General features: G+C 49.7%; 1 protein-coding gene across 1 annotated transcript in view; it reads left to right on the plus strand.

Annotated features, from left to right (window-relative positions):
* The first annotated feature begins 10,626 nt into the window (after positions 1 to 10,626).
* SLC45A3 (solute carrier family 45 member 3) overlaps positions 10,627 to 14,411 on the plus strand; it is a 38,919-nt gene continuing 35,134 nt past the window's right edge. Inside the window, exon 1 of the mRNA XM_019546549.1 lies at positions 10,627 to 11,011. The gene's annotated coding sequence lies outside the window, so the exon portion shown is untranslated. The remainder of the gene's footprint in view (positions 11,012 to 14,411) is intronic.

Here is a 14,411-nt window from a genome sequence, read left to right on the forward strand (position 1 = left end):
AGCTTCCCCCTAGCAACCGTCAAGTCCGAGTCCAAGTCCTGTATAAAAAGGCTGTCCCAGTGCTTGCACAGTATTCAGTTACAAAATAGCAATGAAATGAAAGATAAAGTCCACCTTCCAGGCAAGAGTGGATTTCCTCTTAGCAAACCAGGGCTGATGATGGCGTGAGGCCGTGAAGCAGTTTGGGACCTTGTACCTAACAGTGGAACAGGAGGTCTGCTTCAAAAACGCATCATTCTGCTCCTACTGTACCAGATACCTGCACGTCTGCCTCCTCATCGCTAGAACAGAGGTGGAAGTGCCCCAGAAATTAAACTTCTAGGCAAACCTCCAGCAACTGACGGTTTTTTAGGTGTGGTTTCAATAGGATGGGCTATGGAAGAGACGGGGAGGGACATGTGACATGCGCTCGAGATAAATCCAGGAAAGACGTTAGTGATGCCTGGGCTCCCTGCACTTCTGGCGGTGGGGGGAGCGCAGATTGCTCAGGAGCGCATGGGGTAGGGAAGAGGTACAGATCTGAAGAGGAGAAGCTGTTGCTTTAATGCATTATCTCTCCTGTGCATTGATTTTTTTTTTTTTTTTTTTTTTAAAGAGCTTTAAATGCTCCTAACCTGAGATCCATCAAGTGGGGATCTGAGACTATCACAAGTTAGGTTGGCAATAACCACTCTTGACTACTGAATATCTCCAGCTTAATGTAGACCAAGAAATGCTGGACTTGTATTTTTTCCTGCATGGGTGTGGGTTACTGTTCAAGTGCTGTAAATCCCTCCTGTGGATTTGCAATGGACCCCAGTCCCCTGTCGTGAACAAAAGAGGTGGATATAAGCTATAGCTCCATTTAAACTCACTAACGAGAGAGCTCCCTCTGTTTCCGTCAGTCCTTGCTTATATTTCTACAGTTCTAGCTGACTTCATGTTTGTTCTGCACATGGGTAATGGAAAGGCCCTATAATAATGGAGAAACAAACTTGGGGGAGACTCTTTTCTGGCTTTTCATTTACCGTCTTGAGATTCAAATCTAGTTTTAAGCTCATTTTCAAATTCTAGTATTGGGCATATGCATATATTCCAGAATATATATTTTAAATAATTGCCTTGTCTTTCAGATTAAATGAGTCTATGAGTGTGAAATAACACCGTTTGTGCTCTGAGTAGATAAGAGGTAGTTCCCAGCAGTAGCAATAAATATTTTGTGATCACACTTTTGTTTCTTGAGCAGTTCTATCTAGACACTTGGCCTCGTTAGGAGTTTCTGGTTAGCGTTATCAATTAGCAGCTTCTCTTAACACTGGGGTCTGTTAACTTTGTGCACTGCAGACATTTTCCCTTTCAAACATTTTTGATGAATGGGAGTGTTTTGGGTCATGAGAACTCCTCCGTCTTATTCTGAGAGACGAAGTTAACACTTTGCACTTTCTGCTGCTGTCACTGAACCATAGATCCCAAAGCCTTTCCTCAGCCCTGCAGCTTTCAGGGGATGAGGCGGAAACAAAAGTTGAAGGGCTTTGGCCAAAGTTGTCATGTGTCAGTGGGGTAACAAGGATTAGTGCAAGCATCTTTGCTACCAGGCCTGGGTTCTCAATATCCCTGGTTTTGGCTTTTCTCTGAATGTTCTGGGTTTTCAGAAAAAGACTAAAATTGACCCGTGGTTTATGTTTGCTACATTTCAAATCGGCTGTTGCTGAGCTGATGGCTCAGAGTAGGATTTGGCCAGTTCTAGTTATGGAAAGATGCGTGCAAGTGGCGTAAATAAGATTTGAATAACGTTTTCAAAAATGACTCTAGCTACTTCACTAGGTTTAGCCTCTGAAATACACTGGTACTGTAAGTGACCTCAACAGGTGACTTAATGTTACCCATAAAGCCTTACATTTTTGTGCTGAAAGGAGGATGCCGAGAGGGAGGAAGTGCTGTCAGGGGTAATGATCTTTTTTTTCCCTTTTCAGTGTTTAAGTGTGGTCTGGTTAATGGGATCTTTGAGTCATACATCCATTGTATTTTGGTTGCCATATCTGTACAATGGGGTTAATACAGTTGCCAAATCCCTGGGATATTTTAGGAATGGATTTAACATAAAAGCACTTCAGAGTGCTAAGTATGACTGGTTCCATAAAGTTCATGTGTCGTCTTATTTACTTTTTTTTTTTTGATGGCTGGTGTACTTAAAGTTGTATCTGGCTTGTATTTGCACATTTTATGTTCCACCTGATAAAGGATATCCTTTTCATACAAGCCTTTTAATATCTTTACATAACTGGCAGGGTCTGTTAAGCTATGAACTGGTTTAAGAGGCTTGGCACAAAGTAGTGCGTCGGCCAGAGTATAAATCATTTTAGTCCATTTTTGTAAACAATTTTAAATGGCTGCAAAATCCATATAAAGGTGCATTAATGTAAGACTGTAGCCACTGCCGTCTCTCATGTAAACTAGAGCATTTGACATCGCGTTGGACTTAATATTTAGCCAGACCTGTTCTCCAGCCCTAACCACAGAAGTGAGCTGATCTAAGTTTCATTTCCTATTTCCCTGGAATAATTGCTGAACATCTCGATGCTTTGTCTACTTGTAAAAAGAATATATATTCTTTCATATAAAATGATGCGTGTGTATCTATATCTATATCATTTTATATGAAAGAAGAATGTGTGTGTATAATCTATATTCACCTAGCAGGCTTTGAGCTCCTATTGTGGAAGATGCTGAGGGAAGTACAGAGGATTATTAGAGGGGGAATGTACCTTATAGGTCATCACATCCATCTTCTGCTGGTGGAGAATTTTTCAACATAGGGTCTCTCTCTAATGGCCTGATCTGTTTTTCAGGGCATCTAAGCACTGACAGTTTCCTGAGTTGACTTCAGTGGGAGATGGCCACCTTTGAAAACCAGGTCACAGTGCTTTGTTCCGTCTAGTTTCATCTTAGAAACACTGCCATCAGCCAAAAAAGAGAGAGAGAGAGAGAGAGAGAGAGAAAAAACTTCCCCATATGCATCAAAGACTTGTAAGGGCAGCAGAAGGACTTTTGTGCTATAGAGTCGGACACAAAAGCAGAAGCCTCTTTTAGCAGTCGATACTTGCTGTCTCCTCTCTGTTCAAATCTCTTTCCAAGCAGGTCTGTTCTAGCAAGATAACATTGGTCATGTGCAAGTTGCGTGTTTGGTCATCTTCCAACCCTGACAAGCAAGAGATGCCCGTGCTCCCTTGTTCTTTAAAAATTAATTTGACACACTTAACTCCTTGATTGCTGACTATGTGCTGGAAGGCACTGTCAACACGCTGAAAAGAACCAGGCGTTCAAGCGTAGCTGTGAAGTGTGGTAAACAGGACCCAAGTCCTTGTTTCTGACCGCATCAGAGTCCAAGCTGGAATTCACCTACCGCTGTTCTGGATGGAAGAATAGCATCTGGGTCCTGAAGGCTTTTTCCAGCTGTCCAGTGGGTATAAACATTTCATCCTCAGCGGGTGATAAGACGGCCTAATGAATGCTAGGAAAGGATCATCAGAGCCTCAGATACAGCTTGAGAAACATAAATATATAATAGTATATTGTCTGTTGCTGCTACGGGAAGTACTTGGATCCCATTCTGACAGTGCCCATCACATCAACCTGAGCGCGCTCGCTAGCAAACAAAGTCCGTCTTAGACAGCTGCTATGGGGTTTCATGTGATGCATGTGTACGCTGACCCCCCACCCACCAACAATGTTTCCTTTCTTTCCTCAGTAATGGATGTGTTGAGTGGTAGTGACCCTGTGATATTGTGGTTGAGATTTGCCTTTTTTTAAACTTGGGCCCAATACACCACGTTTAACTTGAGCTGACCAAAAGGTAGTTTTCTCAAGAGCTGTGGGCACAACTTGCCGCCTCCTAAAAAAATGAGCTGGCAAGCGGGGTGGGGGAAACATGATGGCAAAGGATTGAAAATTTAACTGGAGAAACCCATAAAGAGAAGACGAAGCTTAGGATGGGGTTAAGTCCATGAGATCTGCAGCACCTGTAGTCAGTGCCGAGCTGTCTTGGGCTGCGGGTAGACAACATTACTTCTCATGGGTTTCTGGACCTTCTTCTCTACTCGTCCTATATTCCACGTCTCTTTGTAGGATACGGGGGCTGTTCTGTTAATGCTCCTGTAGGATCTGTTTAACAACCCTTCTTTGAAGGCTGTATCCTGCCCCTTAGTGGTCTTCTTCCTTTCTAATACTGTGATCCTACGTGTCCTAAAAGGGCATAGACAAGGATTTAGCATGTTGAGCAGCTGCTTCCAGCCAGCACTTTGAACATAGCCGGGGCGCCTTTCTTCTGCAATCATTTCCTGCTCGTGTGGTGCAAACAGTTCAGAATAAACACGCTGGAAAATATTTGCACCGTGAGCTATAAACAGGGTCCCTGCTGTTTACCTGAAGCAAACATCTTATCTTGCCATCGAGTCCTTATACGAGAGAAGAAGCAGGAAAGGGGGAATTAGAGAAAGATATGATTCCTGATTAGCTGGTTTGATGGCAAATTTCTCCTGCAGAAAAATGGCCAGGGTGGTTTTTGCAGATATTTCCTTGTTGATTCACTGTTCTAGGTTTCCTACTTCATCCAGTCACTGTGACTCAGTGCAGCCATTGTCCTCTGCACCGCTACTACCAGCCTTGCAGTTAGATTGCAGGAGCAAGCTCTCCGGGCAATGCTTCCTCATTGCAGCCCGCGCTTCACATGTGCTCATTCAGACACAAGACAGCACTTTAGCCCACAGGCTTCTGGGTTGCTTTTACCAATTTGCCTTTAAGCTAGGCTTTAAAACAGACTGTTCTGCTTCAGACTGGGAGCTGAAGCATCGTTCAGGTTAGCAGGATGAAAAGTTGTGGTGGGTTTAGAAAAGGCTCACATGTGCACGTGTGTCTGTGGTGTGTTGCCAGGAGCACGCGCTGGAGTCCTGCAGGTCAGTCTCCTATAAGAAGAGAAATCGGCAATCGGGACTCGAGGTATTTTCCAAGCATAACTTGTAGTTACTCTGCACACACCAGTCCTTGACAGGCTTCCAGAATTTCTCACAGGACATCACAAGCAGCACCTGGGCAATCCCTTGATAGGGAGTCCCTGCTCACACACCCATGGCTGAGTCCACAAGTTGCCTATCTAGACAGATTAAACCGGAGGATAAACTTGCTCTTTGCCATGGCTTTCCCACAAGAAACTGCAGAACACGACTGACAACACTACAGCCTTTGAAGGCTGCATGCGGTAGGAGATGGGACTTGTAGGATGGTAACAGCAGTACTCTGACCAGAGACGCATGTCTGTGTTATGCTCCCGGATCGGTTTGTGTGTCTGTAAGTATTCATGGACCTACAAGCGCAGGGCGATGGTTGAATATTAGTATTGGCCTGCTCCTCCACCTCTCTCAGGGTGTTACGAGCACGGGTGGAGTCTGACACGCTGCTCCGCGCGTGTGCAGAAGTGAGAGGGAACCAGGGGTTTGTTTAATGTGGGCTTCTTGGTTTCATTCAAGACTCCTCTCCTCCATGCTGGGATTGAAATGACGTTAAGGAAAAACCATGCCTGGGCTAGGTATGGACCTAAACTTCCAATTGCTCCAGTTTTAAATACAGCTCTGGCTCTAACAGGGCCCTAGCTTGTTTCTCTAACCATGTCTCCGAGGTGGGCTCCCCTTGAACCGTAGAGATAAGGCCTTCCCTGTGCTCTCCATGCAAAGCAGATCTCCCTCTTCTAGCAGCCCCCATCTTTGCTCTCATACAGCAGAGCGTGGCTACCTGCTGCGGCCGGAAGGGCAGCACGCGAGCAGGCTGCCTGGTACAGGGTGCCATGGCTCGGCTGTTGCTTCGCTCCCCGGGAGTCGTGTTTGTGGCTCCCACCGGGGTCAGCTGCCGCAGGAGGAGACGGCTCAGGAGGCAAAGCTGTCTAGTACAAGCTGTGTAACGGAGGACCGGTCTGTGTCCCAGCCTGGTGCAAAGCAGTCGGAGGCCCCTGGCCCCTGCTCCGAAGCCCTTAGGGCCTCCTTTCCCCGTGTTCCTGTACAGCAGGGAAGCTGGCCAACTGGTGAGGAGGGCTCTGAGTTGCCGCGGCCCCAAGATAACTATTTCCCTTATGGTGGTCAGCTCCAGGGTGAGTGGATTAGGGTGAAAAGCCAGGGGGGAGCACAGCCTTTAGGTTTGCCACTGAACTTGTGACAGGAGGATGCCGCTCTTCAGGGGCAAAGGGGCGAAAGCCCTGCGCAGCAAGGAAGATCATAAAGTGCACAGAGAAATAAGGACAGCAGAGACTCCCCATGCCTGAAGAAAGGTGATTGCGCCCAAAAGCTCGCTAAGAACTTCCCCCCGACTACTCAGTTGGTCTAATAAAAGATATTGCATCTACTCAAAGAGTCTCACCTGCCAAAGAGATGAGAGAAATAAGCAGCAGTCTGCCAAAGAGGGGAGACGGGTGCTTGGCCTCCGGGCCCCTGGCCCAAGGGAGATTTGGGGAACAAGTCTCTCCTGGAAGTGGGAATCGGGGATGTGAGAAGGCTGGGGAAATGGCCACATCCCTCTCTGCAGGCAGTTTTGTTACAGCCCTGCGTAGTGCAAACTCTTTTCCATGTGCCCCGTGGTTTGTCGCAGGGTCGCTGGCCCAGACTCGTCGTCTGGCTGCTCTAGATCTTCCTGGCCAGCAGCTGGGAGGCAGGATCCATCTTCTTTCTCTTTTAATTAGGTCCCTCTGAAGTTAACGGCTGCAGGAGCATATGCTTGTCCTCCCCCTGCGCCCGCCCCCACCTCCATTTGTATCCTTTCCCCAATCTCTGTGTTTAATTAAAATATATAGCTATAAATAAAGCGAGGCTCACACATCCTGAAAGGATCTTAGCTCTGGCTGTGAGGAAAATCTTCCTCCCGGGCTCTGAGGGTGGGGACTGTGTGCACAGGGCTGAACTTCAAACAGAATTGCAAGTACGGTTCTGTTGCAATCTGCTTGGCAGGACACTGCTGGGGCAAGGAGGCATGGGGGCTAGGTGTTTCCTGATAGCCCTGCCTGGACCCCTCCGGGTGAGTTTTGCATCCTTCTGTGTGCTACTTTATGCTTAGACTGGGTGCTCTTTGGGGTGGGCTCTTCTGTGTCTGTATGGGGTGGAGCACAATGGGATGCTGGCTCTGATGGGGCCCCTGGGAGCTGCGAAGAATCACCGAGAGGCCCTGCAGAAGCACCTAAGCATGTCCCTAGGCTTTGCCCTTGTTCTGGGAGGACCTCAGGGCACTTTTCAGTAATTAACTAAAGGAGCCACAAAACTTCGCTTCAGGGTGGGAATACCCAGCAGGAGAGGGAAACTGAGGCACCGAGGAAGGAGGTGAGACAGTAGCTTCGTAGAGCCAGGGATACACACTTTGTCTTGGGACTGTCTATCCTTTTCCTTAGCCAGTGGTCCACAATGCTACCTCTTCCTAGCTCCTTTCCCATGGACCTACAGGAAAATTGCAGGGAAATCTGGCCCCTTTGGAAGATGGTGGGGAACCAGGTGGGATGCTAGGGGCCCTGGCCTGGGTGGAGCCTGGGCACGAGCCCAAAAGTGTCTCGGTTGCAGTCCTGTGCTGTACTGCGCCGTGCTGCAAGGAGGCAGGACGGCGTCCTGGGCAGCACCAGGTGAAACGCCACCTGGTGTAAATCGGAGCAGCCCTAGCATTGCCCCAATTCACCGCACCCTCTTATGGGCTGCTCACAGGCCTCTGCACGGAGCCAGGACGGCAGAAGCAGCACGTGCTACTGAGCACGTCCCCACTCTTCGCTCCCGGCAGCCCCCCTTGGCGAGGCTTGCGAGAGGGGTAGCCTCACTGCTTCTAGTAGCCTAGTGCTGCATCCGTGCTATGGAGCTCTCCCCTGACTTTTTGCTGGCATAGTACCGGTCCCTGTGTGCTGCTGTAACTCTTATAAAGGAGTTTGCTGAGCTCGTCTGACTGGATTCACTTTAGGGAGCATAGAGGCATTGAGACCCTCCGCTTCGTCGGCCGCGTGTCTGAGTGCACCCCCGATGGCACGTGTGTGTGCGTGGGGGAGGGCATCATTTGAAAGTGGCTGAGCAAACAGGCTTGACAGCATCTGCGGCTCGGGTAGACTCTGGACCTGGCACAATGCAGTTCAGGAAGCGGTCGGGCAGCAGACAGGACTGGAAGCAGAAAGCAGAGCAGAAGATCAGACAAGAAGCAGAAAGCAGAACAGGTGATGGGGCAGACACCAAAGCAGCGGACTGGGAAGAGGTAAAGCATCAGAGTGGCACTCCGGGAGGGTGCGAGGCTCCTTTGTAGCATGCCCATGAAAAATGTTGGCTATTGCTTCATGGGACGGCTGGGGATGGGAGCTCACCGTTTCTTTGGGACAGGAGGCAGAAGGGAATCTGTTCCCTTGTCTTCGCAAGACTAATGGGAGGAAACGCAAGCGCCTCTGCCATGCGGGGAGGTGATACCCGGCTTGGACAGAGCTGTTCCGAACAGCAAGCGTGAAGTCTGACTGCGCTTTGCTCAAGCCACGCTCTTAAATTGTAAACCATGCCCTGGCAAGCTGGAAATCCTGCACCCGCCCCAGCACGGGCTGCTCCACCCACGAGCAACAAGGATCCGCCCTTTGACACCCCCTTGTTGGCACCCGCAGGCAGCGCGGAGCGGGTGGGACCACGGGAGCCCCAGCCCTGCCGTGGTGACGCAGCAGGGCAGCTCGCTGGGGCTGCTGTGTGGGTGCGCTTTAGGTCTCCTCCACCGCCCGTTGCTCAGGAGCCCTTCCCTGTAGCCAGGCATATTGTTCAGGCCCAGTGACAGGCACTCACAACACAGTGCACCTGTGTCACAGAGGAAATGAAGCTGCATAAACACCCAGGGTGAGCTGGAGCGAGTCCTGCTGGAGAGCAGGGTGCCTTTCATAGAAGCAGCTCAGCCAAAGTAGCTTTGCCGCTGCTTCCCACCAATTTCTGAGGCTCTCGCTGGCTGCTGGTGATGAGGCTGTGTGCACACCTTGCACGTTCAGCAAGGTTATCTGAGTTCAGCCTGCGTTTTCAAATGATCACTCCTTCCTGGTGCTGGATGCAAGATGCTTGGGGGCCAGTCTTCAAAGCAAGGGTTCCCTAACCCTTGCAAGTCAGACTGTGCAGCTCCCTGCGCGGGGATTTCCCTGCTGGTAGCAGGGAATGTGTTTGCCTCACAAGGGATGGCTCCTGTGAAGCCCTTTTTCCATCCCTGATTGAAAGGTTGTAGAAAACCACGTGCAGCTGGATCTCGTGAGGCCGGTGGCTTCCTCCTATACAGCTGGTGCAAGCAGGTTTCCTCTTCAAGTTTTTTCCCCCTGTAGATACTTTCATCTCTACCTTTGAGACCCTCTAGCTATTGTCTTTGGACTGAAAAGGGCTGGCAGGCCTCCTTCCTAGAGGTGATACCTTGTAGTAGACCAGCTAAAAATAGTAAAAAAAAAAAAAATCTTTCTTCACCTCGAGACCAAGAGTTTTAGAGTTTTGTGTTTCTCTCGTTTTCCCAGACCAACCCAGCTACAAAATAGATCCCTCCCAGAGGAGTATGTCCATAGTGCTAAGGCCTGGGTAGCATCCCTGCAAGGGCTGGATGGAAACTCCCAAGGGCGGTGAGGCGGCTCTAGCACATCAGCTGACCCATCTACCTGCTTCTTCCCACTAGGACCTACCTACTCCTTGCACCCAAGCAGCAGGGAGAGGTGGGCCCTGAATGTCTGGAGCAGAGGCTGGGGATGGGCTCCTCCCAGGCTGGTACGCAGAGCAGCTTCATGCTAAAGACCGTGAGCAACGAATTTGAGGCTCCCTGCCTCATTTGCAGGGGCAAGGGGAGTCATAGGGTCATGAGTGTTAGAGAAGGGAGAGGGTTGGAAGTGTGTGGCGGCAGGGATCCAGGTTGTAGCCGTATTGGTCTAGAGGAAAAGGCAACCAGGACTCGTAGCAGGGTTATCTTTTATTAGACCAACACGATTTTTGCAACAAAAAAAAATCTTTAATTGGTGGCAGGGATGCCTTTAGCTTAGGGGATGGAGCGGAGTAAGTGCTGGTCTCTACAAAAGATAATTTTATTTATTTATTGCAATTTTTTGTAGGTCTAATAAAAAGTATCATCTGTGATCCAAGAGTTGTAGGGTTTTGCGTTTCTTTTGGTCTCTGCAATATAAACTCACAGTGCTAAGGGTTAAAGGCTCGCTGGTACTGGAAGCCAGGTGTAAGTAATCAGCCTGTGTGTAATGAGTAGTGACAGCCTGATTATGGAAGGGCCTGAGTTAAAGTTCACAGAAGCAGTGGAAGTTGAGTGTACAGCTCCAGAGACTGGAGGGGCTGCTAAAGCCCCCTGGGATGCTCTGCTCCCCTTCTGGGGTGGAAGTAAGGAGCTGGATTCCCCATTCTCTTATACCAGGTTTCCACTGATGTAAATCCATTACCTTGGAACTCATTCTGGATATACACAGGGTAACAAACTGGAGATGCTGACCTACCTGGAAACCGGAGGTGCTCAGCAAAAATCCTCTGCCAGGTGCAGGAGCAGTTAGCAGGAAGGTGGCTTGCAAACTGCCCTGGTTGCATTGTGCACCGATGCTCAGGTTGGTTCTTTCCCCTGAAGCAGCTTGCACGTTCGCACCAGTGACCTGACACCTGGCAGGGGAGCTTGTGGGTAGGGCAAAGGACAGCAATGGTTCATGGCAGCCCTGTTCAAACTGGGATCTGTGCATTAGCAGTTGGCAAGGATAACAAAGCATGCTATGGGGCTTCAGGAGGGAGTCTGGAGACCCGCAGATTCAAACTCGGGTACTGATCCCACACTCAGCAGGTGGAATACGTGCTTGGATTTCAAACCCTGCTTAGCAAAACAGAACGACAACCAAGAAACCCAGCTCCGTGAGCACCTTCTCTTTTTGGCGCTCCCAGCAGCGACAATGACTTTGAACTGCAAACAGTGGGAGCTCTTCCAACATCAATAAGGATATTGACCAAGGGAGCAAGTTTATTTGCTTGGCTGCGGAAGTCCTGCTAATCTGGTAAGTGTTGCACAGTGATTCCTTCTTTAAAAGACAGCTGCACACAGCAGTGTCTGGGGGGGCCTGCTTCCAGGGAAGACCAGCAGGAGGAGGGAGTCAAGGCCGCAGAAAGTGAGAAGGCAGGGGGTTGTCGGCCCCTGCCGTCTCCTCCGTCCCTGCCGTGGGGCTTGCGAGGTTTCTAAGTGATGGATACCCACAACAGGGGCCATGTTCTCCAGCCCTGGACAGCTCCCACTGGGATACTGCTGGACAATTTCCAAAACTCAGCGCTGGGGCAGACTGAACATTTTCCAGCAAAATTGTCTCTTAATAGAAAATTGGGTGCTATTTCTTCTGACCACGCGATTATTTGTATGTGGCTGTTGTCTGTGGGAAATGGCAAACTCTCAAAATGAAACGCTTAGTTTTCAGTTAATATTTTTTACGGGGTGTTGTTGGACAAAACACTTTTTCAAAGAAAAAACTTCCTCTTTTGAGTCGGCTGTACTAGTAGGCTGAGCTCTCCTGGGAACCTGGGCCCCCCGGGAGTGCTGAGCCCTCTTGAAAGCCCCACAACAAATACAGGGCAGGATTTGCTGCGTAGCAAATCACTGGTGTTTGGAGGCGTGGGTTTCTCGAGCAGCCTCTGTGGTACCTTGTGCTCCTCAGCTACCTGGGTGCTGCTGCTGTAGGTTGCCCATGTGTAAATAGGCTGAAATGACTGTCCCCAAAGCATAGAGATGCCTGCATGGGGTTGTCATCTCGGGATCTGTTCGTCTCCTGCTTGCCTTGCTTGCAAAAGGTTGTGTGCACATGCATACGAGGCTCATGTGCTTATCTTTGGGACACTGTATTTACATGCAGCCTTCAGAAGTACAATTCCAACCTTGGCCTTTAGATACTACCATAATATGGGCGGGGCTGTTAGGTTCCTGCGTCCACACATGGACACCTAAGTCAGTGGCTGCGCACTCAAAAGGGTCTGTTGTTACTGCTGCCAGCTGCTGCCCTGAACCTCTGCCCATGAGTTTATCTAGAAATGGCATTAAGAGCCCTTGTGTTATGAGAATCTCAGCTCCTGGCTGCTTCTCCTAAGAGGAAAAATGTATGAGACAAAAATACATTTCCTGTTTAGCGAGAAAGCAGATAAGCCCTGAAGCGTAGCCTCCTGCTCTGGCCACCCTGAGTGTAAGCAGTCAGCACAGCTGGGCGCTGCCTTTGTTTGCTCTGGTGGTGATTTTTTCCCCCCCCACCCCTCTCTAAAGGTACGTCAGATGCAATTATCTGCACTTCCTACTCCAGGAGCATCAGTCTACACTGGCATGGAGGGGTCGGGGCTGGGGGTGCAGTGCATCACAGGTTGAAATGTCCTAAGCCTGCAGCTTCCAGCAAAAATGTCTCCCATCCTTCCCCACAAAACGGTAGTGAGTCCTCACTGGAAGTGCTATCACCTTGCCTTCAGACAGCCTGTTTTATCCAGGGGATCTCAAAGTGCTGTATAAATAGCTGGGCTCCTGGACGTGCCTGGGTGCGCTGCCAGAGGTAGACTTTATTTTCCCACTTAGCAGGGGATGGAGGTGATTTGCCTAAACTTGGGTTGTGGAGCTGACATTACACCGGAAGGGTTAGACGCTCCGTGCCTCTAAGGAGGCGCTGCGCACAGCGAGCAGGCCAGGAGCAGGATGGGTTTCAGGGCGCTTCTGCCTCTCCCAGGTTTTTCGCTGCCCCTGGGCTGGCGCAGTCTCCAGGATAAGTGAGAGCAGCCCTGGGTGGCAGCTGCCCTGTTCTAGAAAGTGCATCACTTGCAGGAAGTCAGTGGATCCAAAAAACGCCGGCTACATTGGGGTCGGACTCGGTGATCTGCTAAGGTCCCTTCTGACCCAAACATCTATGAATCCCTGGCATGCCCCTGCACCAGGGGCTGTGAATCAAGGTCCTCACGTCAGCTCTGAGAAGATGCAACTTCCTTGGGGAGCGCTCCCTTGCCTTTAGAGCCGCTGTCTGCCCCCATAGCAGCAGGGCAAACTGGCCTCCCATAACTGCTGCTGGGAGACGAAGCTGAGTCTGCTGCACCCTTTTTAGCCCTGGAAGACAAGTGCCCTCACCGGCAGCCTCAGCTGTGCAAGTCCCGTGCTGCTTTGTCACATGCGGCGATGCAGACTCCGGAGATTGTGGCAGATAGTGCAGGCTCAGCTTGTCTGGGTATATAAGATTTAGATAAACACTGGGGTAAATCAGCATCCTGATCTAATCAGGCGCTGGCAGTTAAGCTGGCAGTTAGACCTGTATCTTCCCCTCCTGCTGGAGCATTTAACCGTCTCCTGGCTTCCCAAGCTCATTATCTCGCAACAAGCCCCTGTTTAACATTTAAGCAGGTCAATAGTCTAAGCACGCGACTAGTTCCTTTCAGAGAACTGGGCAGCACCCTGGGCCCTCAAGGGGGTGGGTTTGGGGGTTCCCAGCAGTTTGCAAGACTGAGCCCCCAGATTGAAATACCAAATTTTGTCAAGATTTAGAGCACAGTGAAGCGGGGGGACAAGGACGAACTGGACGGCTCGGGGAAACGGGTAGCTTCCCAGCCTCTCAAATGCAACCCTGTGGCTGGGAATCGTTGCTGTGTGGTGGCAGACCATGAAATGAGCTGCTTGGGTCTCAGCCTGGTACCCTCCAGATGAGCATTGGTACCCCAAAAGCCAGCACTGTAATTGGAAGGGTGGGGGTGGGATTTGTCAGCGTAGGGGATGCTCTCCCCACGCTGTGCTCCCACAACTACCAACCCAGCATTTTCTGCTTCCAAATCTTTGCAGAATAAAGCTCTGCTTGTTTACAGCGAGACTCGTTGCCGGCCGGACACGGTGCCCCGATCGATGGCTTATTTCATGTGTCGTTGCAGCTGGGACTTCCCAAACTTCCCCAGTCAGATCTGCCCCTCCTAAGAGGAATTCTGGCTAACTGATATTATTTATTGCATGTATGGTCCTAGGTGCTTGGCTGACCACTAGGAAAAATAATCCACCCCTGCTTGAAAGCTTATTATCAACAATTTTTAACAAGAGGCAACGAGTGTCAGCAATACACCGGGGAAGATGAGGAGGCGAGGGCAATGGTTACAAAACAGGCTTGTGTGTCATTATTACTTAGGGTCCTTATGTACATAATTATCCTGTTCTAAATAGATATAGGCTCTGGTTGCAGCTCAGCCAGAGGACCCACAGACACTTAAGTATGTGCTTAATTTGAAGTCAACGGGACTAAGTGTGTGCTTACTATTAAGCACAAACTTAAGTGCTTTGCTCAAGAGGGATGAACTGGACATGTGTGTGCGAGGACACTTGTGCTATCTTAATACTTGGACTCATGATAAGTAGTGCAGACATGGTGCTTTTCCTGAGTAGATGACAAGGTTTTTTTTCCAAAGGTG

The sequence above is a fragment of the Crocodylus porosus genome, unplaced genomic scaffold, assembly GCF_001723895.1.
Source record: "Crocodylus porosus isolate Cpor-Errol unplaced genomic scaffold, CroPor_comp1, whole genome shotgun sequence".
NCBI lineage: Eukaryota > Metazoa > Chordata > Crocodylia > Crocodylidae > Crocodylus > Crocodylus porosus.